Source organism: Acomys minous, assembly GCF_964271855.1.
Source record: "Acomys minous genome assembly, chromosome: 14".
Taxonomy (NCBI): Eukaryota; Metazoa; Chordata; class Mammalia; order Rodentia; family Muridae; genus Acomys; species Acomys minous.
Window position 1 is genome coordinate 58,788,727 of NC_140496.1, and position 26,395 is coordinate 58,815,121.

The 26,395-nt window shown below is 47.3% G+C and overlaps 1 long non-coding RNA gene across 1 annotated transcript; it reads right to left on the reverse strand.

The window, feature by feature from the left end:
* Nucleotides 1–544: 544 nt before the first annotated feature.
* On the reverse strand, nt 545–19,417 carry LOC311582832. Its single transcript, XR_014774264.1, has 3 exons — nt 19,211–19,417; nt 2,391–2,826; nt 545–1,242 (listed from the first exon to the last, which is right to left on the reverse strand). It is a non-coding gene; the product is annotated as an uncharacterized lncRNA (long non-coding RNA).
* Between the last annotated feature and the right edge of the window lie 6,978 nt (nt 19,418–26,395).

A 26,395-nucleotide genomic window follows, 5' to 3' on the forward strand; every position in this document is an offset into this window, starting at 1 on the left:
CAAACAAAACATTTAAATGGAGGGTAGATTAGTGTTAGCTAGGAGCCAAGGAGCGGTGGGGTGTGGAAGCAGAGCAGGCCCGAGGGGGGACAGGAACCCCTTGTGGCTTATATTAGCCAGTTTCTTGGTTATTTTCCAAGATTATTTTCCAAGGTTATTTTCCAAGGTTTCCAAGATTGGGGACATGGAATAGAGGCAAGCTCCCTATTATTCTTACTATAGAATGAAATATGGTTTATCTCCAAATACCAGTTTAAAGTAAAGGACTCCATGTCCCGGCTCTTTGTTTGTGAGGTGTTCCTGGCAAACACTGGGAAAGATGGAGCATGGAGCCAGACTGAAGAGTGGCTTCAGGTGTGACTGCAGAGATGTGGTGTGAGGGAGCGTTCCCACGTTGACGGGGCGGGGGGTGGGGTGGGGGGATGGCATTCTGAGTCTTTCTTAAGTCTACACATGCTTTGAACTTCATACCAAAAAGAGATGTTTAATATATAATCATTAAAAATAAAGAGAGATTCAATAGCACATGCATCTCCTTGATATTTTAATTGGTTTGGTTGTACATTGGCCAAACATAGCAGCTGTAATGGCGGGGACCGTTGTCACTATCATTGTCATCACCGTTCACTTACATTGTTTTATTCACTCTTCCCAGGAGCCCGTGGGGCAGTGGTCCTCAACCTTCCTAATGCTGAGAACCTTTAATACAGTTCCTCCGGCTGTGGTGACCCCGCCCCCTAACCGTAAAATTATTTTCATTGCTACTTCATACTGTCATTTTGCTACTGTCGTGAATTGTACTGTAAGTGCCTGCTATGCAGGATAATCTGATATGCAACCCCAAGGGGGTCATAACCCACAGGTTGAGACCCACTGTGAGGGGATGAATGCAAGGACCACAAGCCCATCTTATCCTGAGATCGACTCAAGCCGGCAGGCTTGGCAGCAAGGTCTTTACCTGCTGCCCCATCTTATGGTGAGAACACGAAGGGTTAGGGAGGGTAGCCTGTCTTCCAAGATCTGACAGTGTGAAGTTGTCGTCCTTGGAAGGAGAAGTATGCTTTCCAACAGCGAAGGGATAAGCCAGGGAGGCCAGGGGAGGCGGCCATTGTACTATTCAAAGGATGTTGTTGTTACATTTAGAGAAAGAAGCTTCTTCCCAAAGTAGCTGAGCCATCAGTGGTCCCTCCGGTGTGACTAAGCAGGATTATCCGGCTACACGCTGGGGTGCTTCGTCGGTTGCTTTTGGCACCAAAAAAAAAAAAAAAAAAAGAAAAGAAAAGAAAAGAAAAAAGTTTGCTTTGGAAACCATCGGTCAGGGTTGGGAGTCAGTCTAGTGACAAATTTCCCTTCCAATGCACCTCCGGCTCCCCTCTGCCTCCTCTGGGAGGTAGTCTAAGGCCTTTGGTGAGGTTGGCAGACCTCCTGTTCTGCTGACTCACAGGCCCCTTTGCAAAGTGTCAGGGTGACCTCTCTGCCTAAAACTCTGCCCACCCCCCCAAAAAAATCCAGCTGGCACCACCCCAACCTCCTTCAGAGCTTTACGTACTCTTCACCTTCTCAGTCAGGCGACCCCCTCAGAACATTCGCTGCTCTAGGGGAGGAGATGCTTTTGATGGCTCTGTCCCTGAATCTGTCACCTCACCAAAGTGTGGACTGACTCTCAGGGACCCTCAAGCTCCTGGGTTTTGAAATTCTAACCCTTGTAGCTACCAGAGACCCCCATGCGCCCCCGTGCACAGGCCTGGGGCCAGTTACCTACTCTGTTTGGTGACAAGAGGAGGCACATCTGCTCCGGACTTGCTTCATCTTTTGACAATGTGTGCTGGGGACGTGTCCATGAAGGACGTCACTGAGGTGGGGGAAGAATGCGGCCCGTTGTCTGGAGCCAGAACACAAAGGCGGGTCTGTGCACACGTGGGCACTCCCTGCCCCGGGCTGGATCAGCTGCTCCCCGTTTCCTCCTTCGACATCACAATACAACTACAGAGATAGAGCCTGCCCTTCAACCCCCACCCCAAGGGAACCAGGCAATGGGATTCCTGCCCACTGGGTGCCCGCTGAGCCTCGCCAGTAGCTGCAGCCTCCCAGCCCACTTGGCTCCTGGTGAGTCTAGGGTTTCAGTTGCCGGCCTCTCCCTGACCTCATTGGCTGTGCCCTCTCATCTTCCTTTTCTCTCGTCCTCCCAGGCACACGTGTGAGGGGCAGATCCAGGGATGATCTGGACTCTGCCGATTACCAGGGAGCCAAGGCTGGAAGCTGAGTCATTATCTGCTGGGTGGTGGCCAGCCATGGTGCATGGTCACTCCAATGGGGCTTTACTCAGGCTGGGGAGCAGCAGCTGTCTTGGCCCACCACCCTCACCTGAGGACACTAGACAAGGAACATACCAGTCAGCGTCCCTACTGTTCATTGCCCAGCGTGGGGATCAGGTGGAACTGTGATGAGATGGTGGACTCCAGCTTTCCAAGTGACAGAAGTAGTACAGGCAAAGTCCTTAAGCCCTTTGCATCTTAGCTTCCTCATCGATGGACATCCCGGAGAACGTTCTTCTACGGAGGGTTGTTGAGAGTTTTCTCTGGTCCTTGAAGCAGTCCTCAGCACGAGTTGACCTACAGTAAGCCCTGAAGCAGTAAGCTGTGCTGCCATTCATTGCTTCATCAACTCCTGAGAACCTTCTACGAGTCAGATACTTCGGTACACGTGATAAGTCCCTGAAGGAAAGAGACAAAAGTCCCTCCCGTTATGTATGATAACGTCGTCCTTCCTTCCTCACTTCCTCCTCCTCTTCCGGTTTCTCCTTCTTCTTTTGACAGGTTCTCGCTTCTAAATGGAGAGAAAGGAAATCCATGAGCCGTATTAAAGGAAAGGGCACAGTGTACAGGAGAAGGCAGTTGGGGGGTCAGGGCTGGGGGAGAGGGCTTGGCATCAGTGTCTGTCGGGGAAGGCCTGTGTTTAAGCACATGACCCTGGAGAGGCTCCAGTGATGATGGTTCGGTAAAGGTCTGAGGGACAAGAGGGAGGTGCCAAGTGGGTTTCTGGAGTAAGAAGCTTCTAGGGAGGCAAGGGACCTTGTTGCTCCCTGGGGGTGGCAGCTTCCCTGGTGTGTCTGTGGATTAGGGGGAGGTCTATTTCACTGCCTAGAAGGCAGGAGCGGGTACTGAGAGCTCAGGAAAAGGACACGAAGGGTCTGATAACACGAGACCTTTGAAAAAATGGCTTCCATAGCAAAGTGCATTAAGTGCTAGCAGCCAGGCTCCCTAAGAAGATGTCAAGGTCCTAGGCTCCCCCAACAAGTTTTTCTAATTATGCTTGGTGTGTGTGTGTGTGTGTGTGTGTGTGTGTGTGTGTGTGTGTGTGTGTGTTCCTCCTTTCCCACCCTTCCCATCACCAAGTTAGAACTCATCAATCTCTTGTCATTCTTTGGCTTACCCGCAGCCTTCCTGGAGGGTCAGCGTGAGTCTGGCAGCCCGGGCCCTTCCCCCACCAACACTGAGGATGTGCTGGCCTCCTTATCTCTGCCCCACTCCTTGTCTCCAGAGGCCCGTTCTCAACTGGGGCTTATTCTCCCCATCTCACTTGGCTCTGCCCAGTACTCAGCAAACCCCAACCCACTCCTTCGTTTGATGGGTACGTAGATGGATCATCCCTAAAGACACAATTCTTGGCAAAATCCAACAGCGATTGCCAGGGCTAACGATGACCTGTCTCTGGTCCTGCTGTGTGCCATAATAATTATTGGGAAAGTACTTGACAGGGTGGAAAGTGTACGAAGAGCAATAAGACTGGAGATATCCTTTGATTTGGGAATGACATATTTAAGAATTCAGCAAAAGAAAATAAACCCAATTAAAGAAATACCCCGCATAAGACTGGAGATGTTCCATTGGTGGAGTGCTTACCCAGCGTGTAGGAAGCCCTGAGTGAGCTCCACTGTAAAGACTGAAAATGGTGGCCCCTGCCTGTGATCCCAGCACTCGGGAGGCCGAGGCAGAGGCTACTTAGGGAGTTAGAGAGACTCTATGAGGGGGTGGGATGAGAGAGAGAGAGAGAGAGAGAGACACGACAGTAAGGAAAGAGAAAGAATAAAAATGTGCACCATAGAATATATATGTAATATGGTGGCCGGGCGAAGTGGCGCACACCTTTAATCCCAGAGGCAGAGGCAGGCTGTGAGTTCAAGGCCAGCCTGGTCTACAAAGTGAGCCTAGGACAGCCAAGGCTGCACAGAGAAACCCTGCTCAAAAAACAAAACAAAACAAAAAGGTAGCAATGACTATTTATTAAATATTTGCTAAAGACCAGGCACCATTAAATTTTATTATTATTATTACTATTATTACTATTATTATTATTATTATTATTATTATTATTATTATTATTATTATTATTATTATTTCATCCAATCCTTGCCCTGTCTCTGTAAGAAAAGACAATGATTATCCAACAGGAACTACAACTGCCATTTGTATGAGTAAGAATTCTCTAGAGGAACAGAACCAATTTATTTTAATATATTAAGCGGCATCTATTGGACTTGTGAATTGTGGAGATAGGTGAAATTGTACCATATACCATGGTATATATGTAAGCATATACCATGCTTAGATTCAAAGCATATACAGCCTTCTGGAGATGCCTGCCCAAGCCCTGGAGGCTCCTAGCTTTGTGAGAACATTCCAACAGTCTATCAAGCCACCTGCTTCAGGATGGTGGGGAACATAGTAGGACCAATGAGTTCCATAAGAATGAGCCCATTGGTGCATATCCTTAGCTGGAAAGTGAGTTCCCTGGTCAGAAGCAATGCTGTGTGGTATACTGTGACAGTGGGTAAGGCATTCATTGAGTCCGATCATCTTCCCATTGTGGAGGATTAGCATGTGTGTGTGTGTGTGTATGTGTGTGTGTGTGTGTGTGTGCGTGCGCGCGCGTGCGTGTGTCTGCATGAGTGTGTGTGTGTGAGTGTGTGAAGCTTCCTTCTGACCAAGGAGTGGAGTCCAGACAGAGAAAGGGGAGCTCCGTCAAACTCAGCTGCCATCCAGGCGTTACCTCTGAGTGGTTACAGATTGGAGCTATTTTTGGAGAGTTTGTGGCCAGTACAGGAACTTCATGTATTTGGCTACACCCCTGGGTGAGTTACCATCAGGTCAATGTCAGTCAAGCTCCTGGCCACCTAAATTCTTAAGTCCCTCTGGGAAATCATTCCTAACTGTGACAAAGTGGTAGACACTGTAAAAATAGGAGACTGGTGGTGGTTGGATTTGGAAAAGAGCTGATAAGAAAATACTGTTAGGCAAAAGGGTCTCGCCACCATGGGAGCCACGATCTGGCCGTGAGCTGAGGGAATATTACAAAGGGGCAGTATATCATATCTATGACAACATGACAGAGCTTGAAAGAGAGAAAGAGAGGCTTCCCTCTAAAGCCTGGGGGTGGGTAGGGGTGGGGGTGGGGGGCGGCCGTATTAAGAAGCTACCTTAAGGGCTGCAGAGAGCACAGGAAAACATCTGATCATAGCCTTCCAGGCTTTCAGGCAGGCAGGACAGCCTGTGTCACTGGGATGCGGGAGGGGGTGGGCAGGGCATAGAGGATAGAACTATAAATAAGGGCTGTGAAGCCACAGTATGTCATAAATTCTTGCCCTGTGCCTCAGAGAGAAAACCGTAGTTTGGGCATGGCCTCATGCCTTCAGGTTTTGGGGTATGACACTATAAAACTGGTCCCCTGAATAGCCCAGAGCTGTGGAGGCGTCCTTTGCCGAGCCGTCCACACTCACTGAGCCCGCTGAAAGCTATAGCCTCGCCTTTGCTGAGGATTTGATTTTGAACAGCGAATCTACTTGAGCATTTCAATTGCTCTGAGCCTTTGAGTCTCTTCAACATGAAACTAGGGGTATGAGACATCTCCTAATGGACAGCAGGTCATCTTCTGAACTGTATGTCAAAACCAACAAGCGGCCAACTAAATAAACTCTTGGCCCCTTCTTTTTTTTAAAAAAAATCTTATTTATTTATGCTTGTTTATTATGTATTTAATATATACGCATGCTTTGTCTGCACAGATGTCTGCATTGTGTGCCTGTCTGGTGCCTGTGGGGGCCAGAAGAGGGTGTTAGAGCCTCAGGGCCTGGAGTTACAGATGGTTGTGAGCGGCCATGTGGTGTGGAGAGCAGGGACTGACTGGGACATGAACTCTGGTGCTTCCTATTTGACCACTTCCTCTCGGCGGGGAGGCCTGGTGACACTCAGGGAGAGGAAACAGGCTACCGGGATGAGACCTGATAAGCTGTGATCTTATAGTGGGGACAAGGTCCCCTTCTGTCATAGACCTAGGGGAGGGGAATAGGATGAAAAATAGAGGGAGGGGGAACGGGAAGATACAAGTGAGGGGATAATAAATGAGATGTGATCTGAATAAATTACTGAAATAAAAAGAAAAAAAGCATTAAACCTGGGTCCGCTGGAAAAGCAGCCAGTGTTCTTAACCACCGAGCCATCTCTCCAGCCCCCTTGGCACCTTCTTTTAATTACATAAGCTCCAACATTAAACCTAGAATCTCTGTTTAATGAGCTCTTATTAATAAAGTCTTCTAGTTTTAGGCTCTTTCCAATATTATCCCACTCCCTCCAATCCATTCCCCCCCTCACCCCCAGATTTGAATGGGTTCTTTGGGGGCATCGTGGACCACACTTCCTACCTCACCTCTAGCTTTGAGTATGGTTATAGGTGTAGGGAGAAATATGCGTTATACATGGATTAATGCTGCTTTCAACACCAGTGAGAGAAGCTTCATTTGGCAGTGGGCGTTAGTCAGGGCAGAGACTCCTCATAAGTGACTGTTGAGTACTCAGCCCTAAACGAGACATTTATATCATTTACCCACCAGTGTTCAGGGAGCACTGTGGAAGAGGAGGCAGAAAGAATGTAAGGGACAGAGGACAAAAAACGCTGTTATAAGACACTGGACGCAGCACAGCCCAGGTCTCACAAACTCAGACACAGTCATTACGTGCACAAGACCCTCTCGGGATGGAACCCATTGACACTGTAGCACAGATGGGGGCGAGGCACATGTGGCCCCACTTCTAGGAGCTATATCTAATTAATATCTAAAAAGAGTTGGGGATATGGCTCAGTAGTTGAGGGCATGCCAAGTTTTTATAAGGTTCTAGGTTCAGCCCTTGGTTAAATAGCAAATAAGTACGTTATATCCATAGCGGGACATTAAGTCATAAAAAGGAAACACAATCTTGACACTTATTACTTCACTGGAGGGACCCTGAAAACACACTAAGTGCAAATGGCTGGACGGAAAGGTCTTACTGTGTGGTTCCAACCTAGGTGAGACGCGCATCTCTAAGATTTCTATAGAGAAGTGCGTACTTGGTCACCTTGAGTTAAAGGGGTGATAGGCCAGGCTGAGGAGCTAAGGGACACGTTAGGGGGCGACTCTGCTTTCCAGGCGTCCTGCCACCTTCCTTCCACAGCCCCTACAGCCCCCACTGCCCAGTCCGTCTGTCCCCTTTCCCCGCGCACTATCTTTCAAGAGACCCGCCCTTCTGCAAACACGCGGGCAGTAGCCTGCCTTACCTTTTCTTCTTAGTGTGCTCTCTGCCCCAGATGCCTGTTCTTCGTCTCCTGATAAACCAGCTCTCTTCCTTCCATAGCTAGCCTGGTTCCTCCCTCCCCTTCCCCCATGCTCTGCTCTCTCTGTTCCTCTGCCCATCCAGCATGAGGATGTGCTCTCTGACCTCAGTAGCTCCCACTGCACGGGCTCCCTTTGTAGCTGGGTCACAGTGCCACCCACTCAGCTTACTGTAGGCAGTTCTGTCTCTCCAAGGCATGTTGACTCTTTTATAAGCCAATGTAATTATCGGAGGTTTTAGGGTAAACACCTTAGGTGAGTGGTTTTCAACCTGTGGGCTACGATCCCTTTGGGGGAGGAGTCACATATCAGATATTTCTATTACGATTCGTAACCGTAGCAAAATTAAATTATGAAGTAGCAACAAAATAACTTTATAATTGGGCCGTTAGGTCACCACACTATGAGGAACTGTATTTAAAGGGTGGTGGCATTAGGAAGGTTGAGAGCTGGTGCTGTAAACTCTGGCTGCTCCAACCAGGCTCTCCTACCCATCCCCAATAAACCAACCCATGAGACAGCTGATGATGAAGCCACACTGGAAAGAGAAACAAATAAAGGTATCCTCACCATCTTCCAGGTCCTGGCATAAGGTTTAGCTTTAAATGTGTGTGTGTGTGTGTGTGTGTGTGTGTGTGTGTGTGTGTGTGTGTGTGTGTAGAGAGAGAGAGAGAGAGAGAGAGAGAGAGAGAGAGAGAGAGAGAGAGAGAGAGAGAGGAAGGACAAACAAATAACACCAAGGATGTCAAGACTAATTTATTTATTTTGGTTGGCTTTTTTTGGTTTTGGTTTTGGTTTTTTTGTTGCTTTATTTTGTTTTTGTTTTTTTGAGACAAGGTTTCTCTGCATTATCCTGGCTGTCCTGGACTTGCTTTGTAGACCAAGCTGGCCTCGAACTCTTAGAGATCCACCTGCCTCTGCCTCCAAATGCTGGGATTAAAGGTGTGCACCATCACACCCGGCTGTCAAGACTAATTTAAATAAATAATTAAAAAATGGCATCCTGCTGGTCATTGCCTAAGCATTGTGTCAGCTCTGGGCCAGGCTGCAGGGCAGTTTGCTAAGTTGTCAGACTGTACAAACCCTTCCTGGGAGGCAAGGACCTTCTCTGACTGGTATCACGGCTTCAGCCTTTCGCTTCTGGGGGCGTTGGGTTCCTGGGAGCCCTATTCTTTGGACCTGTTTGAGTAGTCGTCTGCTAATCAAAGGGAGAGACACACACGTGTCTCTTTACACCGGTTTCTTTGCTGCCGGGACGGTAACAATGTAACAATCTGCAACATCTCTGGAACACCTTGCACAGAGAAAGCCTTGCAAATATCTCTCAATGACGGCCTGAGCTCTTCCTCACTTACACACACACACACACACACATACACACACACACACACACACACACACACACACACACACACACACACCCTGCCTTTTTAGCTTTTTCAGCCCACTCATTTGCTTAAGGCTGCTGTGCTTTCTGGTCACATCTGTAGCTGAGTCTCTCTGTACTTTTCCTTAGGTCAGCTCCAACACTGTTAGATGGCAGCATTGCCGCCCACCACCCCTAGTGTACCCCTGGTGGTGGTGACCCTGCCCCTGGGTCTACCAAAGGGCTGCGAAAGCGATTGCAGAAGGCTAGGAAGTCCTCAGTTCCGACGATCTGTTTAGCTGAACCCCCAGGCTGCTTTCTTCTTTATACTTTTGTGCCTTTCTGCTCGACATAAAGACGCTCCAGCCTTTAATAGCTATATTGATACATTTCAGAATAACTACGGCTCTTTTGAACAGAAAACTGGTTTTCCTGTGTGTGACTTGTAAAGGTCTGCTGTTCTTTCGCACAGAATCCTGTACGAGGCAGTGGCAGTTTGTCTCCCAGAGGAACACATCTCCATATTTGTAGTGAGAGGCATAAAGAGGGGACTGCAAGGCCTTGGCTGGACACCAAGTGACAGCTGATTTTTATAACAGGGATGATGAAATAACAAGTTTCCTGGGCTGCAGTGTCCGCTTGTTCTCCTGTTCTCAAATCAAACCGAATAGTGAATTCCTGCCTTATTTACCGGTTAGTGAAATCGTGCCTGTACTTTGAAGAAATAGCTTCAACTTTGTATCTTCAGGGTCATGCCAGGATTGTCAAGTACCTTCCACATTATTTACCTTTAATTAAGAGTTTGGTTTGGCTGATAGGAGGGCTCAGTGGGTGAAGATGCCTACTATCAGCAAGCCTGTTGACTACAGTTCAATCCTCAGGCCCTGCGTGGTACGATAAAATCAATTTCTGCACAAATGTGCTTTACACACACACACACACACACACACACACACACACACACACACTTAATAATTCATTTAACCAAACAGGCAGGAAGAACAGAGAGAAATTCAGTTGGTTAGCAGTTACTCTATGACCAACTTAGCTGCCATCTGATCTTTAGCTGGTAACACAACATTTTGTAAAGTGAAGTTCTGTTTATACTTGAAATTATTCGTTCACGCTTACCTGATTAATTACTGACTCTGCAATGAAGAACGTCATTGTAAGATATTTCTGTGAAATGTTTTGGTTTCTCATTTGCTTCAGAAAACAAATGAAGATCTTAATTTAATTTTTATGCCAGAATGTAAACTTTGTAAGTCACTAGTACATACCTCCATGTCCTGAACCTCTCTCCTCTCTTACTTGTGGGCTGCCCCACATTTCTCTCTCCCCCCGCCCCTCTCCCCTCTCCTATCTTAAAGCCTCTCTTGCTCTGTCTTCTCTTTTAAAAAAATTAGATGGTAGTTTTTGTTTTGTTTTGTTTTTTGTTTATGTGTATGGGTGTTTTGCCTGCCTATGTTTGTATACCATGTGTTGCATGCAATGCCCCAGGAGGCCAGAAGGGGGCGTCAGATCTTCTGGGACCGGAACTACAGACAGTTGTGAGCCACCACGTGGGTGCTGGGAACTGAATCAGGGTCCTCTGCAAGAGCAGCCAGTGCCCTTGCTGTCTGAGCCATCTCTCCAGTCCCAACTATCTCCTCTTTTAACTAAGCTCTCCTTTGAAATGTTCTGTTCTGTGTGGTGTCTGACCTCTGCTCCAGACTCTGAGGGTGCTGACGAGCTAATTTTCTTCCGCACTTACTTCTTCAAGTCACAGTCCATAGTCCTTTAAGTCTAAGATGTGCATGGGTGCAAGAGTCTACATGCCGTATAGAGCGGAATCCAGTAAAGGCGCGTAGGGCTGCAAGAGTGCAGGGTGTTTGTTAGGGCTTGATTCTAAGGACATTTTCACTGTGACACAGTGTGAGTCTCAGGATCATGAACTGTATCTTCAGGGACACCTCGGTGGCTCTGTGGTGGCATGATGGACACCCCACTTTGGTGGGGATAAAGGGGATCAAGTCATAGAGGACTTTGGCCGTCTACTATATTAGTTTCCTGTGTATGAGTTTCCCATTAATGCTGTAACAAATGATCACAAAGTTAATGACTTAAAACAACACAAATCGATTTACAGCTTTGCAGGCTGGAAGCCTGCCATGTGTCTCCCTGGGCTAAAGTGGAGATGCTGGCAGGCTTGCTTTTTTTTTTTTTCCTTTTTTTTTTTTTAATGGAAAAGAACTGGATTCCCTGTCTTCTCTCATGTTGGAATGCCACCTGTATTTTCTGTATATGTTTTCTTTCTCTACTTTGAAGACAGAGTGTTGCTTTTCCCTGGCCCTCCATAGTCACGTCTCTGTCTGACTCTTTTCGTTGCCTCGTCACCCTTCTGAGGATCCTCATAATGACCTTGAGGTCTTTATAGCCAGTATAACCTTCTCATTTGAGGATCATCTGATTATCAACATTAAGACCTTAATCCCCATAGCTATGCAAGCTTCATACTCACAGGTTCTGGTAGTAGACATCTTTGAAAGCTGTCACTGGTGTCTGTCAGTCCTAAAATAGAAGTCATGGTGTGGTGGGGCTTGTGAAAAACAGAGGTGGGAGGTGACAGGAAAGACGCCACAGTCATAAACCAGCTTCTTTCGCGTTGTGAACTTCCTACGTTGTTTATTAGACAAAGGGGCCAGAGAGCAGAAAGTGTATATTTGATGTAGGGTTGAAATCATGGACTGGGTTTCCAGAAGGAACTATCCATGTAAACATTCCTCAGGGTGTCCCCTTGGGTTCAAAAGGACTGGAAGAAAGGAAAGCTAGGAATAGTTGGGGGGAGAGAGAGAGAGAGAGAGAGAGAGAGAGAGAGAGAGAGAGAGAGAGAGAGAGAGAGAATTGCAAAGCAGTCTCAGACAAGACTCCATCTGGAGCTTTGAAGGTGGACCAGGAGCCAGACCCTTACAGAAAGGATTGATGTCTAGAGGGGTTAACTCAGTAGCTGGTGTTAGAACATGGAATTTTCTGCATCTTCTCTGCTCTTGATGACTGGGCATCAGCAGCCTGCTTGTGGGTCTCATTGTCTGTAAAGTGGAATTAACAGCTGTGCTATAAATATTAATTATTAAGAGTAAATAAGCACACCACACCGAGCATTTACCCGGGACTTGGTAACTTGGTGACAGCATCAGTTCTTTCTTTTCCAGATAATACATGGGTTAATGATAGTAGACAGTTTATTTATTTATTTCTTTTGTAGCCACTTCTTATAAAGGCAAGGAAACAGAAGGCGGACATCACACGAGCAGGGAGCAGCCCACTGTGTACATCTGTGCACTCCTAAGTTGCTGTACCCAGGAAATGACACATGCAAGTCTAGACACTGTCCAGACAATGCAAGAGAAACCTAGCACACACCAACAGTGGTGTCTCTGCAGAGGAGCCCTGTTAGCCAAGCAAGCCCTGCAGCCTCTAGGTGAGGGGTGGGCGGGGGTTGGGAGACTCTGAGTTAGCTTCCAGTGAGCAGCTGACTCTGGGGCCTGCTTTACACCAGTTGCTCCCTTCTCCGGTAAATCAGACTTTAGAGTAAGAGAGAGAGAGAAAGAAACCCCGACACACAGCTATTCTGCCGTCTGGAGGAACAGTTTTTGCCTTGAATTTAAAGGGCACCGTGGTGCCTGCCAGCCACATTTAGAAAGCCCTTTCTGTTTGTAGCCATGGTGCCAAATGCCCTTAATCTCACCTAATCCTCGCCTTAACTCTCACAACGTTCTGTCCACTTTACGTATTGGGAAAGAAAGACTCAGATGCAGAGAGGAGGGTGTTGTAGGTCACTGAGAGCCAGGGGCAGAGCCCAGGTGTCAGTCTGCTTCCATCTTGGCTGTGTGCTCCCAACAGCAGTGCTCCTCAATAAACGTTGTAACTGTGATGTTCGTGTTGTGGTGTGTGTGTGTGTGTGTATGTGTGTGTGTGTGTGTGTGTGTGTGTGTATGTGTGTGAGTCAGAGGCCAGCCTTCTGGAGTCAGTTGTTTCCTTCTGTGTTAAGGCAAGGTTTCTTTTGCTGGTTCTGCCATGCTCTGTACTCCATGCTAGCTAGACAGTCTCCTGCCTCTGTATCCAGTCTCACTCTAGAACTGTTAGGATCACAGATGTGCACCACCGTATCAAGCTTTTTATGTGAGTTTGAACTCAGGTCTTACCCAGGCTTACCCAGGAAGCTCCTCTACCCACTGAGTCATTTTCCTCACCCTTTCTAGGCTTTTAATCATCATGTGCACATTACGGATGCTGTTGTGTGCATAGAATTGTGTTTACTTGGCTTTGGTGAGCAAATTCAAGGATAAGTCACATGCTACCCAAACCTTCAGAGCCAAGGCTAGGAGGACAGGAAGGCCTGGCCCTGCCGCAGTATGGTACCCACTCCTGTGTCCCGGCTCACAGGCCGCCCTACCCTGTGAATGCACTGCTGCCTGTCTATGCGTTCCCACTCCTGTGGCTCTAGATGGTGTATTTAACTTTAAAAGGGGACACACCACAGGTAAATGTGGTCACATGTCAGGTGTGTGTGTGTGTATTTACATGTAAAAGCCAGTCTTTCAGCACCAGCTAAAAATGTGAACCAGTCTTGTCTGTGCTGGAAATTGAGGGCACCATATGCTTGCGTTTCTAGGTCTTCTTAGGAGTTATATAACTACCCCCAAAGCCAAGAGGGCAAGGGCAGGGCCAGCTGTGGGATGTGTTTTTAATGAGGAATGCTGAGGAAGGGCCGAACACAGAGGAGAACAAGCTTGCCAGGCCGTGGAATGTTCCCAGCCTTGGGCTTTAAACAAAAACGGTATTCAGAGGTCGAGTGCCCTGTTGAAAGCAATCTGTCTCCTAGCCTCGTCTTGGGGACTTATCAAGGTGAGCCTTGGCCCTGTGAGGCACTGGATATTGAGTTTAGACTGGGCACTGCTGCCAACAACCTTCCTCGCCATCTGTAATTAGCAGGGTCTGCCCCCCACCCCCACCCCTCGCAGGGTCACAGAGCCCAGCAGAGGCGAGATAAGCAAGAGGCCTCTAGTCTCCTTACCCCAGAATAGTGCAGCAGAAAGGCATGCCGGGAGGAGAGCAGCAGAAAGGCATTTTGGAAGGGGAGCTGTGGGAGGTAACATAGCCAGTCCACAAAAGCTTATCAAGGGCTCACTCTGTGCTGGCCCCTCCGGAGAGGAAAGTATCTGATTGGCGCAGTCCCACTGTGAGCCTTTGCAGCATTCCTGCCTAGAAAACCTCCCTCGTTACTCTCCACTCTATCGTACATGACTAAGGCCCCAGTACAGAGATCTGAGACTTAAAAGTTTCATTTTCAAATGCTGGATCATGAATCACTAGCAGCATATGTAATTGGTCGAGTGGGCGATAGTCGTCATTTAAAAAATACAGAGGGAAATTAGATTAGACTAGAACAGAATAGAGGTATAGCTGGGTGCTCTCGAGATAAGCGAGGGTAAGTGTGGATGCTGCATCATGATCTAAAAGATAATTTCTTGGTTTTTCTCTCAGTACTAGGGATTGAGCCCAGGGCCTTGGGTATCCCAGGCAACACTGAGCTCTGTGAATGAATGAAGCATACAGAAGTGTTTATGGGTGAAATGACAAAGTCAGAAAGAAGTGGCCATAGGAAGATGTCAATAGATGACACAAGACTGACACAATGTCAGCACTCATTCAGGGTAGATGACAGCTCCTCAGCATCTGTTATATTAGCATCTGTGTTTCCGGGTCCTGTCAAAATTCTTTTTTAAATTAAAAAAAAATTTTTTTAAATCACAATACAAATGCAGAACAATGCTCATGTTGTAAAAAATGCATAGAATTAAAAAAAAACATTAAAGGAGCTGGAGAGATGGCTCAGTGGTTAAGCGTGCTCTTACAGGGGACCCAGCTGGGCTCTCAGAATCCACATGGCAGATTACAACCATCTATAACTCCAATTCCAGAAGATTCAATGTCTTCTTCTTGCCTCTTTGGGCACCACACACAAGTGGTACACAGACATACATTCAGGCAAAACACCTATACACATAAAACAAAAGTATTAAATCTTAAACAACAAACAACAAAACAAACAAACAAACAAACACCTGTGCCTCCAGCTCCAGGACCTTGGTGCTCTCCTTTGGCCTCCATGGGTACTTGTATGCATATGGTGCCAGTAAGCTCATAGGGGCACATGCACATATACATACAACTTTTAAATAAAGATAGATACCAAATCAAAATGGTCACCTGTTAGGACAGGGAGCACAGCACTGCACGAGAGTACTTACTTAGCATGTGTGAGGCCCTGGATTTGATTCCTAGCAAAACTCAACCCCCCTCGCCCTAGTGGGGGTTGGGGTGGGGTGGGGAAGATTGCCTATAAGTTATAAGCCCAAAAGGCGTGTCCCATGAAAGTCTCCACTTATCAGGAGATTGGGATAGATGTGAGGACATCCTACTGGGATTCTAGGTAAGAGAAATATAGGAGATGGGGAAATAGAAGGATCCAGAGGATCCTAGAAACCTACAAGAGGAACATCGTAATGGGTGGATCAGGGCCCGGGGGCATCTGCTCAAACTATTACACTAACCAAGGACAATACAAGTAGTAAACATTGAACCCCTACTCTGATCTAGCCAATGGACAGGACATTCACCACAGTTATGTGGAGAGAAGGGACTAACTTGGACATGAACTCTGGTGCCCCATATTGATGACCTCCCCTTGGTGGGGAAGCCTGATGGCACTCAAAGAAAGAATAAGCAAGCTACCAAAATGAGACTTGATAGCCTATGACCATAAAGTGGGGGAGGAGGTCCCTCTTGGTCATAGACCTAGGGAGGGGAATAGGGTGAAAGTGGGAGGGAAGGAGGAACAGGAGGATACAAGTGATGGGATAACAATTGAGTTGTAATCTGAATAAATTAATTAAATAAAAAATAAAGATAAAAGAAAAAGAAAAAGAAAAGAGCAGGTGTTTGACATGGTAGGAAAAAAAAGAAAGAAAAAAGAAAACAGAACTGGAGAAAGAGCTGGCTTTCCTACATCCCTCCAATACCTCCACCCCATCAGTTCAATCCAGCATGTATCCAGGGGAACACAGCTCAGATCAGGACTGAGGGACAAGGTATATTTGGTGGTCAGCCAGCAGGGACTTCCCAGCATCCATCTTTTTTCTCAAGGAACTCTTTGTGTGGCTTCCAGTTCCATGTGCAGCTCTTCTTTTGAGAGCAGCCTTTCATGCATTTACCACACATCCTCTTGAGACATGATCATGGCTCTGTCTTCCCCACCACACTGAGTAGCAGGGGCTGTGCCTGTGTCTCCCCAGCATATGACATACGTGGAGTCTCTGTAAGAACTGTTTAGAAAGAGACAGTGTGTGCTGGCCTATTGTTATCTGTATTGTCCTCATAGCGATCTAAAGCACTTTCTCCATTTGACCAGTAAGGGATGGAGACCCAGGAGGCCAAATATCTTAGAGACACACTACTAAATGGAAGTAGGGCTAGGACTAGGATCCAGCCTGTCCATAGAGCCAGTGTGCTCAGTTACTGCACCATACTGGCTTGAGGGAGAGATGAGGCCACTGGCATGGTGGAGAAGCACTGGCATGGTGGAGAAGCACTGGCATGGTGGAGAAGCACCAGATACTCCCAAGCCAAGGGTTAAGCTTGATGATGGAGGTTCTGGGTGTTGTGTGACTGAGAAGTGAGGGAATGATTAGAGATCCTGAGAACAAAAGAGATGTTTGTAACTCAAATAGCCACAGATGGCCTCCAAGTGATTATGGTCAAACCCAAATATCTTCCCTAAATTGTTAAGGATCTGATTGGCTGGGCCTAGATCTTCTCCAAGGAGAAAGATAAGGATGTCTTCCCTTCAAACCCCCCACCAATTTCTTCAAGTTCTTCTACATTTTGAGACAGAATCTCACGCAGCCCAGGTTGGCCTCAAACCTCCAGGGATGACCTTGAACCCCTGGTCCCTGTCCCTGCCCCCTGCCTCTGTGTTTCAAGTGCTGCAATTACAGATGTACACCATTCCCTCCAGCTTCTAAACTGTTCTTGAACACTGTTCTCAAGTAAGGGCGATTTTGCTTTCTTATACACATCTGATAAGGTCAAAGGTAATTTTTCATGGTCACAATGTGGATGAGGTTCTGTGCTCGACAACCTTAACTCGATTGTCTTGGCCTCAAGACATGTCTGTGCGGGTGTTACCTGTTGTTTAGAAAGAAAGAAAGAAAGTTCCAAGTTGCTCGATTTTACCAATAAAGACTCAGGAGACAGATACTGGGTTGAAAACCTGCTAGCTCAGAGAGGCAGAGAAAGCACCCAGCTTCCTAGTCAGCTCACATCCTGAAGGAAAAAGCCAAAAGCGCAAGGCCAAAAGCTTGCTAGTTCATCCAACAACCCAGGAGGAAAACCCAAGAGTTAAAAGCCAAAGGCTCCTTCTTCTTCCCTATGTTGTCTTAAATACTCTCTTCTTTCAAAGTCTTCTCTCCTCCCCCCCTCTCTGTATGTGTTTTTTGTTTGTTTGTTTGTTTGTTTGAGAAAGAGTTGCTCTGTGTAACTTTGGCTGTCCTGGACTCACTTTGTAGACCAAGCTGGCCTTGAACTCACAGAGACCCACCTTTCTCTGCCTCCTGAACTTTCCTCCTTTTAAGTTGTTTCTCTCAGGTATTTGTCAGAATCTCTCTCTCTCTCTCTCTCTCTCTCTCTCTCTCTCTCTCTCTCTCTCTCTCTCTCACACACACACACACACACAGTTGATGATATTTAGTAGGTAGAGATCAGGGGTGCTGATAAACATGGCATGGATTAGAGCTCTCAACAAAGAATTTTGTTAGCAAGGCCAAGACTGAGAAAACCTCCTTGTTTGTTTGTCTTTATGTTTTTTTTTTAAACTTTGGGAGATATAACTATTGAAAATAGAACTTTAACTATATGTGACCAAACACACTGTATTTATTGCATATTAATCTTTATTTAATGAGTGTGTTATGCTCAATGCAACTAATTCTTAAATAAAGTCTATCACATTAGGTACAATTGGGTTTGGGAAATGGCAATAATGCAAAAATAGTTTATACGCAGTTAGCATGCACCATAACAAAATGAAACAAATGATTATGCCTTTTCACTTCACACACACATTTACTTTGTTAAGACAATATCTTAATGAAATCACTCTCATGGTATAAAAATACACTGCCTTCTAAAACACTTAATGAATAATTAACAGAGGTCTTAGTGGTATAGATTTAAACAAGACCTACAGATTTTTTTTTCTCTTCTTTCGGGAGAAATATTTAAATAGAACTCAGATAATTAATTATTATGTAAGATAGTTTAGATTGCCATGGGGTAAACTTCTGGGTAGTACAATACTACATAATCATACCCATTTTAGTAAGCTTATTGGTTTATTTACAGCTGGGTTGCTTTTTTTCCTCCCCCACTATTTCTCACCTTCTTCATTTACAGTGTAGTCACATATACCATTTGCAAGACTTCAAAATGCCAAGTCCAGTTGACATGGGGATAGGGAATTTTTCACAAGATCCCACTTCTACACAACAAGCTATGGGAGACTCAATATTCTCCAGAGATGAGCTCCATTCTAAGTGGTCAGCCCTAAAGACATGAATATAGTAAACAGAGAGTAGATTTCATTACTTTGTTCACATACACACACACACCCAGATTTCATATGCATACATATGTAAAAAATAATAACTATAGATGGAGAGATCACGACCTTGACAGGAAGTATGGATGTTCTGAAACTTTTTATGTAGACCAATGTTCTGAAACTTTTTATGTAGACCAATCTGAACTCAATCAGACTCATAAAGACTTGCCCTTGCCTGTCTTCCAACTGGCATTAAAGACATGTGCTACCATGCCCAGCAAAAAAAGTCTAAACTTTAAAAAAAATTATGCGTTTGTTTGTTTGTTTGTTTGTTTGTTGTGAGTGGGGGTGTGCGCACATGTACCGTAGCACGTGGTGTGCCTGCCATGTGCCCTGAAGGTCAGAAGAGGACATCAGATCTCCTGGAACTGAAGTTACAGACGGTTGTGAACTATATCACATGAATGTTGGGAACTGAACCTGGGTCCTCTGCAAGAGCCATAAGTGTTCTGAATGGCTGAGTCATTTCTTCAGCTCCCCTTAAACCACTCTTTACCTGAAGCATGCTCCTGAAATTTCCTCCACTTGGCTTCCTTGGGTGCCAGTCTCTCGGCTCCCACAGGCTCTGAGTACCAGGGTTTGGCACACACAGGATACTGTAGAGTGGTGCCTGAGTGCTGGGCTGGGGAGTCTCACGTGATGGCATTTATTTGATAGCTTGTTGCAGCCAAGAGTCAGCACACCACGCCGCCTTTCCACTCTCCGGTGCTTAGTCCCACTGGTGTGCTGGCTGGTATTGTAGAGCTGCTCTGGGGGTGGGGGGTGGGGCGGGGGCAGAAGGGGAGGGGAAGCCCATTTTGGCTCAGTCTGTGGTATTTGACAATTTCCATGGTGTAGCTACTACAACCTTTGCCAATTTCGTGTTACCAAGGTGAAGTTTGCTGGCTTGCAAAACTCATAAAACTAAATAAAACAAATGGGCTGGTGCTGGTACAAGCTAGCTCCCCGACACCACTGTGCTAGTCCCCGTGTTTAATCTTCTATGTTCTCTCTTCAGCCACATGGAAGCTTTATCTGCTGAGTCAATGGCTTGGTGCAATCGAAGTTGACTTGTCACCCATGCAATAATGCACCCTGAGTGTTCCTGCTCTGGGGACTCTCACACCCCCACCCCATATGGTGGCAGCTCAGGCCTCTGCCTATTTCTATTTTGTGGTTTCCCCTCCTCCAAGATGCTGGAATCATAGAGAGAGCATAAAACCAAGTTTCCCTCCCTCCCTCCCTCCCTTTCTCCCTCCTGTCTTCCCTCTTCTCCTTTCTTCCCATCCTAGACAAGATCTCAGTATGTAGCATAGGCTGCACCTTGAACTTCATGATAGCCTTGAGTATGTAATCCTCCTGCCTCAGCTGTCTAAGCTCTGGAATTGCAGGTGTTCTCCATCACACATGGCTCACACTGCTCATTTTCTAGCAAGTCCCCGGGGTGTTGCTGATGTTGGTAGACTAGGTACAGCTTTGACAACATTCCTTTCAGGCAAAGGTTCTTAACCTTGGCTTCACATTGGCTGGAGTCACTTGGGAGTTTTAATAGGTTCTGATGCCTGGCTTCCGTGTTCTGGGCTTAGTTTCGCTGTGCTGCCTCAGTGTGCAGCCAGAGAGGAACTTGAGCTAAGGGGCACCGTTGTCGCCCCCATCCCCCACCCCCAGCTGGTGGATTTTGTGATGCTTTGGCTGTAAGCTACCCACTAAAAGGCACATGTGTTGAAGATGAGGTCCATATCAGAGGGAGGGCCCAGTCCTGAGGACTCTGCCTTTATCAGTGAACTAATCTATGGATGGACTCAGAATATGGTGACCTGATGGAGAGATGGTGGAAACTTCTAGAGGTGGGGCCTAGTTGAAGAAAGAGGTCACAGAAGGTGTATCCTCAGGGGCTGGGTGTTATCGTGGGCCCTTTCTTCAGTCTTAAGCTGGTTTGGTCTATCAAGGGCTTCACTCTATGTGACAAGAACACACCTTGTGGCCTCTGGCCCACAGCAATGAAGCCAGTTGGGAATAGAAATCCTTGAAACGACGAGACAAAAATAAATCTTCCCACCTTCGTGTCAGGTGTTCTGCCGCAGGCACGTGGAGGGATAACTGCCAAGACAGAGGGAGAGGACAGCTCTGTGTGAAAGGGAGTCCTAGTTAGGGTTTCTATTGCTGTGAAGAGACACCATGACTTCAGCCTCTCTTATAAAGAAAGACATTCCACTGGGGCTGGCTTACAGTTCCGACATTTCCTCCATGACCATCACAGTGAGAAGCGTGGTGGTGTGCAGGCAGCCATGGTGCTGTAGGGTCAGCTGAGTTTTATGTCTGGGCGGGTAGGCAGCAGGAAGGGACACTGGGCCTGGCTTGAGCATTTGAAACCTTAAAGCCTGCCCCCGGTGACGCACTTCCTATGTCCTAACTGTGCCACTCTCTATGGGCCTGTGGGGCTCACTTTCATCCCAACCATTACGAAGGGCTTGGGGGAGTGATGCTTAGGTTAGGCTAGCCCATTGCCTAGAAGACCCGCCTTGACTGAACCTCCAGGAGGTTGGGAAATGTGATCCACCTGGCTCCTACGGAAGGAGAGGGATGTGGCTTACTGAGCGACTCTCTGGTCGCTATCATCACACTGTTTGGGGACCAAGTACACCTCGATGGATCTCCAGATGGGGGAACTACAAGTATTTGTGCCTATGTTAGTGTGGGGGAGAATTCAGTTATAGGGTGACCATGTTAGGGTAAAAAATACCAACGGCAGTATGGGGTGTTTTCACATGCATCCCCCAGATGGAGCATATGTGGAAACCAAGTCTCCAACCCCTCAAGTCAGTAGACTTTCTAGACCTCAGTGTCTCCCTGTGAAGAGGGAATCGTGTCCACTTGGGTCTGTTTCATGCCATGCGACCTGATAAACCACAGGCAGCGCTGCAGGCAGGAGCAGTTGCCCCATGGATGCTGGCTCCCCTCCCCTGTGAAATGGAAGCAGATGGCCTGGAGGATGCAGTTACACACAGGGCAACGAGCTTCCTTGGATGCTTTCCCTGTCTGTTCTAGTGAAGGACACACACACACACACACACACACACACACACACACACACACACACACACAAGACCCCTACTGTAGTAAGGGGAGAGTATATGTTTCCAGGGCAACAGTTGGCATCCATGCCCTTCCTGTCTGCCACTCCAGTTTCCTGGAGTTTTAAACCTTGCTGTGGGTTTTTAACGGAGCCGTTATTCATACTATAAAAGGATTCTTCGCATGTTGAGCAGCCTCTTTAGACGTCTCTGTTTTCCTATACACGGATGAACTACACTGAGTCAGAGCCCTAAGTGCAGAAAAGGAAGGGAAGGGAGTGTGGAGGGGCAGGTAGGAGGGGAGGGGAAGGGATCTCTGCTTTTCAGAAAAGCTGGTCTGAAAAATGACAGCATGTTTTATATATATATATATATGTATATATATATATATACACACACATATATACACACATATATACATATACATACACATATATACATATATACATGCATACATGCATACACACACGTACACACACATATATATTACATTACTACCATCACAAGCCTTGGCAACAACAGAACAAAACTTAAAACCCTCTCACTGCTAGGAACCAGTTAGCAATGCAGAAGCTGAGACACAGTCCTCTGTGACCTGTAGGATGCACCTGCCACCTTCACTGGGAATCCCTGATCCAGGCCGACTGGCCCTGAGCTGCCCTGGATTACCGCTGCCCTCCTTCATGCTTCTCAGCGATGTGAGTTGCAGGCTGATTATTCAGGTCCTGGGGGCAAACTCATTTGAGTGACTGTTCAACAGCCTGTGCTCTAAGAAACTTTCCATTCTCTGGATGCCAACTCTAACCTCCCCTGTTCTTTGTTTTTCATAAAAACACTGCCCTTTTCTGGTCCTTGGCCCCAACACTGGCTCTCTACCACTCGGTCAAAATGTCCCTGGACTCTGGTATGCTAAGGACAAAGCATTAACATCCCACATGCCATGCCCGTTTGTCCTGGGGGCGGGGGGCGGGGGCGGGGGAAGGCAGACTGTCACCTTCTGTCACTTGTCAGCATATGGTGCTGGCCAAGACACCTCACACCTCTGAGTTCCAGGCTGCTGTTTTTTTGTTTACTCGTTTGCTTCACTAGCAAATGTTTCTTTCTTAGAACGATGCCTGGCCCATGATAAATGCTGGACATAAGTGTTGCGCTTTGCCAAGTAGGAACACCAAACTTAGTTTTATCTTTAGGGAAATGGGTTGAGGGAACTTTTATCTAGTTTTTTATGAAGGCCCAGGCACTTGCCAAAAGCCCTTTCTGCAGTTTATTTAATCTTTGCTACAGCCTTGTGAGGAAGGTATAATGGCAGTGGCAACTTTACAGGTAGAGAAGCTTGAGGAGCCAGTGACTCACCTAGAGGGAAAGCTGAGAGGCCATTTTCTCGATGCCACAGATTTGGGGGGGGGGGTGACCTCCCCCACCCTGGAATTGTCCTTTGTTTTCTCTTCTGAGCTACATGGCACTTTGGACAAAGGTCTCTTTGCCCTTCTCTTTGAACAGAGTACTGGTCATTGTATGATGCGTTCTTTGTAAGGCTCTGAGCTGAGTACAGACAGAGCTTGCAGTGGCAGGTGACTATACAACAGATTGGGGACTGTAGACAGACTCGGGTTTGGGGCCCAAGTTGGCCATCTGCTGGGCCAGTCCAATCTCACTGGGAGAGAAGGCTTCTTATAGGATCTTGTGATACCCAGGCCAACCATAATACTTCAGAACCCAGGCCAGTGCAGGGTCCAACGTCCTCACCGATGCTCCTGCACTCGTTGAAAATCCTGCCTTCAGGCCGGGCGTGGTGGCGCACGCCTTTAATCCCAGCACTTTGGAGGCAGAGACTGGCGGATCGCTGTCAGTTCGAGGCCAGCCTGGTCTACAGAGTGAGTCCAGGACAGCCAAGGCTACGCAGAGAGACCCTGACTCGAAAAAAAAGAAAATCTCGTCTTCTTAGTGACTTTGATGTGGTCTCCCACTCTGACTCCATATCCACTTCTAGGCACTTGCTCTTTCATAGACTCTGATTTCAAACTTCAGTGTCAAGAGGAGGAACCCTAAACTACAGGCTAGTGACAACCTGGGAACAGATCAGATAGAGCAAGCTCTTCTCTTTGAGAAAGTGACACCAGTAAGCATCCAATTTAAAATTATGGCTGCTTAGGCATTGTATTTATTGATATACTATATAATTATATAATGTGCATATGTATATATACACACATATGTATGCATATTCACACATACATACATAACACACATACATACATACATACATACATACATACATACATACATACATAATGAGGAATCAATCAACAAAGAGCCATACTTGGATCTGAGCTACTGGAAGACAAAGCCTGTGTCCTTGGCCACCTTGTTGGAGCCCACATCCTGACGATTGTCTCAGCATGGGAAGATGGCTCTATACCTCCAAGTGTTTGGTTTGAACAACAAGGGGATGGATGCCATCAGTGCCCAGAGGATGTTCATGCTTGCAGATGCTCGAACAGGTTTGCCTTTTAGGATGAATATTCAAATGAACTGCTCAACCCTGAATATGCGAAGATGCCCAGGATGCAAGTGGATTCAGGGAGGGAGGATAAGATTAAAGGTGGAGATGGTCTCAGCAGGAACACAGAACCAGGAGAGAGAAGGGCAAGTAGGAGGCCATCCCGAAGATCAAGGAGCAAGGAGCAGGTGTGAGAAGAGGGGCTAGAGTGAGCAGAGATGACTGCAGGACAGGAGCTGCTCCAGCCAGAAGTGGTACTGCCTGTGGCGTAAGTGCTGCTGAGGCCGGGGAGGGCTAAGAAGTGTCCATAGCTGGACCATCAGGCCAATGGTGATTCAAGCACATGGCTTCAGTGGGCTGGGGCTAAGGGGAGATGGAGGAAGCAGAGTTCTGATTGGGAAATGAACCGAAGAGGGAAGTCATCGTTCTTCCTGGGCCCAGGAAAAGTGTGTCATAGCCACCGAAAGGGGTGGGAGCCCAGGATGCACAAGGCCAATGAGACGCACATTCAAATGCAGAGACAGGACCAGTAAAGCAAGTGGTACATGGCCCAAAGGCTTGGGGAACATTTGAAAGGGTTGTCAGGGCAGGCTCAGGTGCGCATCTGTAAGGAACAGACGGTTGGCTGGTCACTAAGGTCATCCTTAGGAGCTGTTTCAACGATGACTGTGCCAGAGAGATTCCGCACAGGCTCACGCAGCCTGAGTATGACAAGGAGTTGATAGCCTAGTGCTCAGTTTTACAAGGGTGGGAAGCCCCAGTCACCAGCAGACTTGGGTTTCAGCAACAGCTCGCCCTGAACCTCAGGCTACTTAGCTTCCTTTTCTACATCAATTTTGACTACAACTTATCCAACAGTGAGTGATCATCACATAGAAAAGGGCAGAAATGTTCTGGTGGTCAAGGGGTGGAGGCTCAGAAGCTCTGCTTCCTCCAAGGTGCTTCCTGCATCAGCACCAGCGGAGAGGCTCTGACTGCCAGCAAGCTACCCTTCCAAGGAAGGCTCAAGGCTTCAGGCTAACTCAAATCCTTAAACCAGGAAATAGTGACCTTCATCATCAGAGGGTACTCTTGCTAATCAACCCCCGAGACGGACAGAAAACAGACATGCAAAGTGTTAGGGTTGGGACAAACAGGCCTGTGGCAATCTAAGCACACAGGGAAGCCTCTCCTAACAGTTAGCCTTTAACTCCAGGGTCTCCTGCTGGCTTCAGCCCAGTTTCCATGTTGGTGTGAGTGACAGCTCTTGTTGAAGATGAATGACTTGCTTGTAAGTAGCACTGATCCAGCGAAGAGCCCAAGGCAGGAGATGGTCTAAGATGCCCCTCCTAGGCTTGAAGCTCTGGTGGTGGCAGAGCAGCACAGAACCATGACTGAGAGACATGTCTCAGGAAAACACCAGGGCGTCTGGCAGATGATGGTCAGTATTTGGAAGCAGGGGGAGTACAGCCATTACACTTCCTTGGGGGTGGCTTGACAGGCAGAGGACTGGAGGCCCCTGTATTCAGTACGTGCTCGTCCACATGACCCTGAAGCACATGGACCCTTTCATCTTTTCCTCAAGGCCTTCTGGCATGTCACCACTTCCTGAACCGCTGCTGCTGCTGCTGCTGGCGCTAGCTTAGAAAGGAATCTATAGACACAGCACCAGAGCCCACAGGCCTGACAGCCAAGCCGACTTTCCCACTTAGACAAACTGGCTGAGGCACTTGGAGCTATGCAGGGTTTGGAGAGCAAACAGGAAGGCCTGAGGGACTGAGATTTGCATAGGCCTTGGCTAACCTAGGCCAGGAAGTCACCCAGGTGAAGTGTTCCCCACTAAGAAGCCAGGAGCCAAGGAACAGCTGGTGCTAAGGCTAAGGTGAGTGAGGCAGTGCCCAGGAAAACGGGCCAGAGAGGCTCATATGCCTTAAGGATGGGGCCGTTTCCTCCTGGTCCCCCGCTGTCAGATGCAGTGTCAGTCACCTTGGGAGCTTATTAAATGACAGCCTCATCAGGGCTGGGCTGCCTTTACTAACAAGCCCCGGGAGATGCTTTGGAGCTGTTGACCTGGGGATCCATACGTGGAAACACACAGCTCAGCACATATAACCTCTGCAGCCAAGAAGTGACAAGGACACGGAGAGAA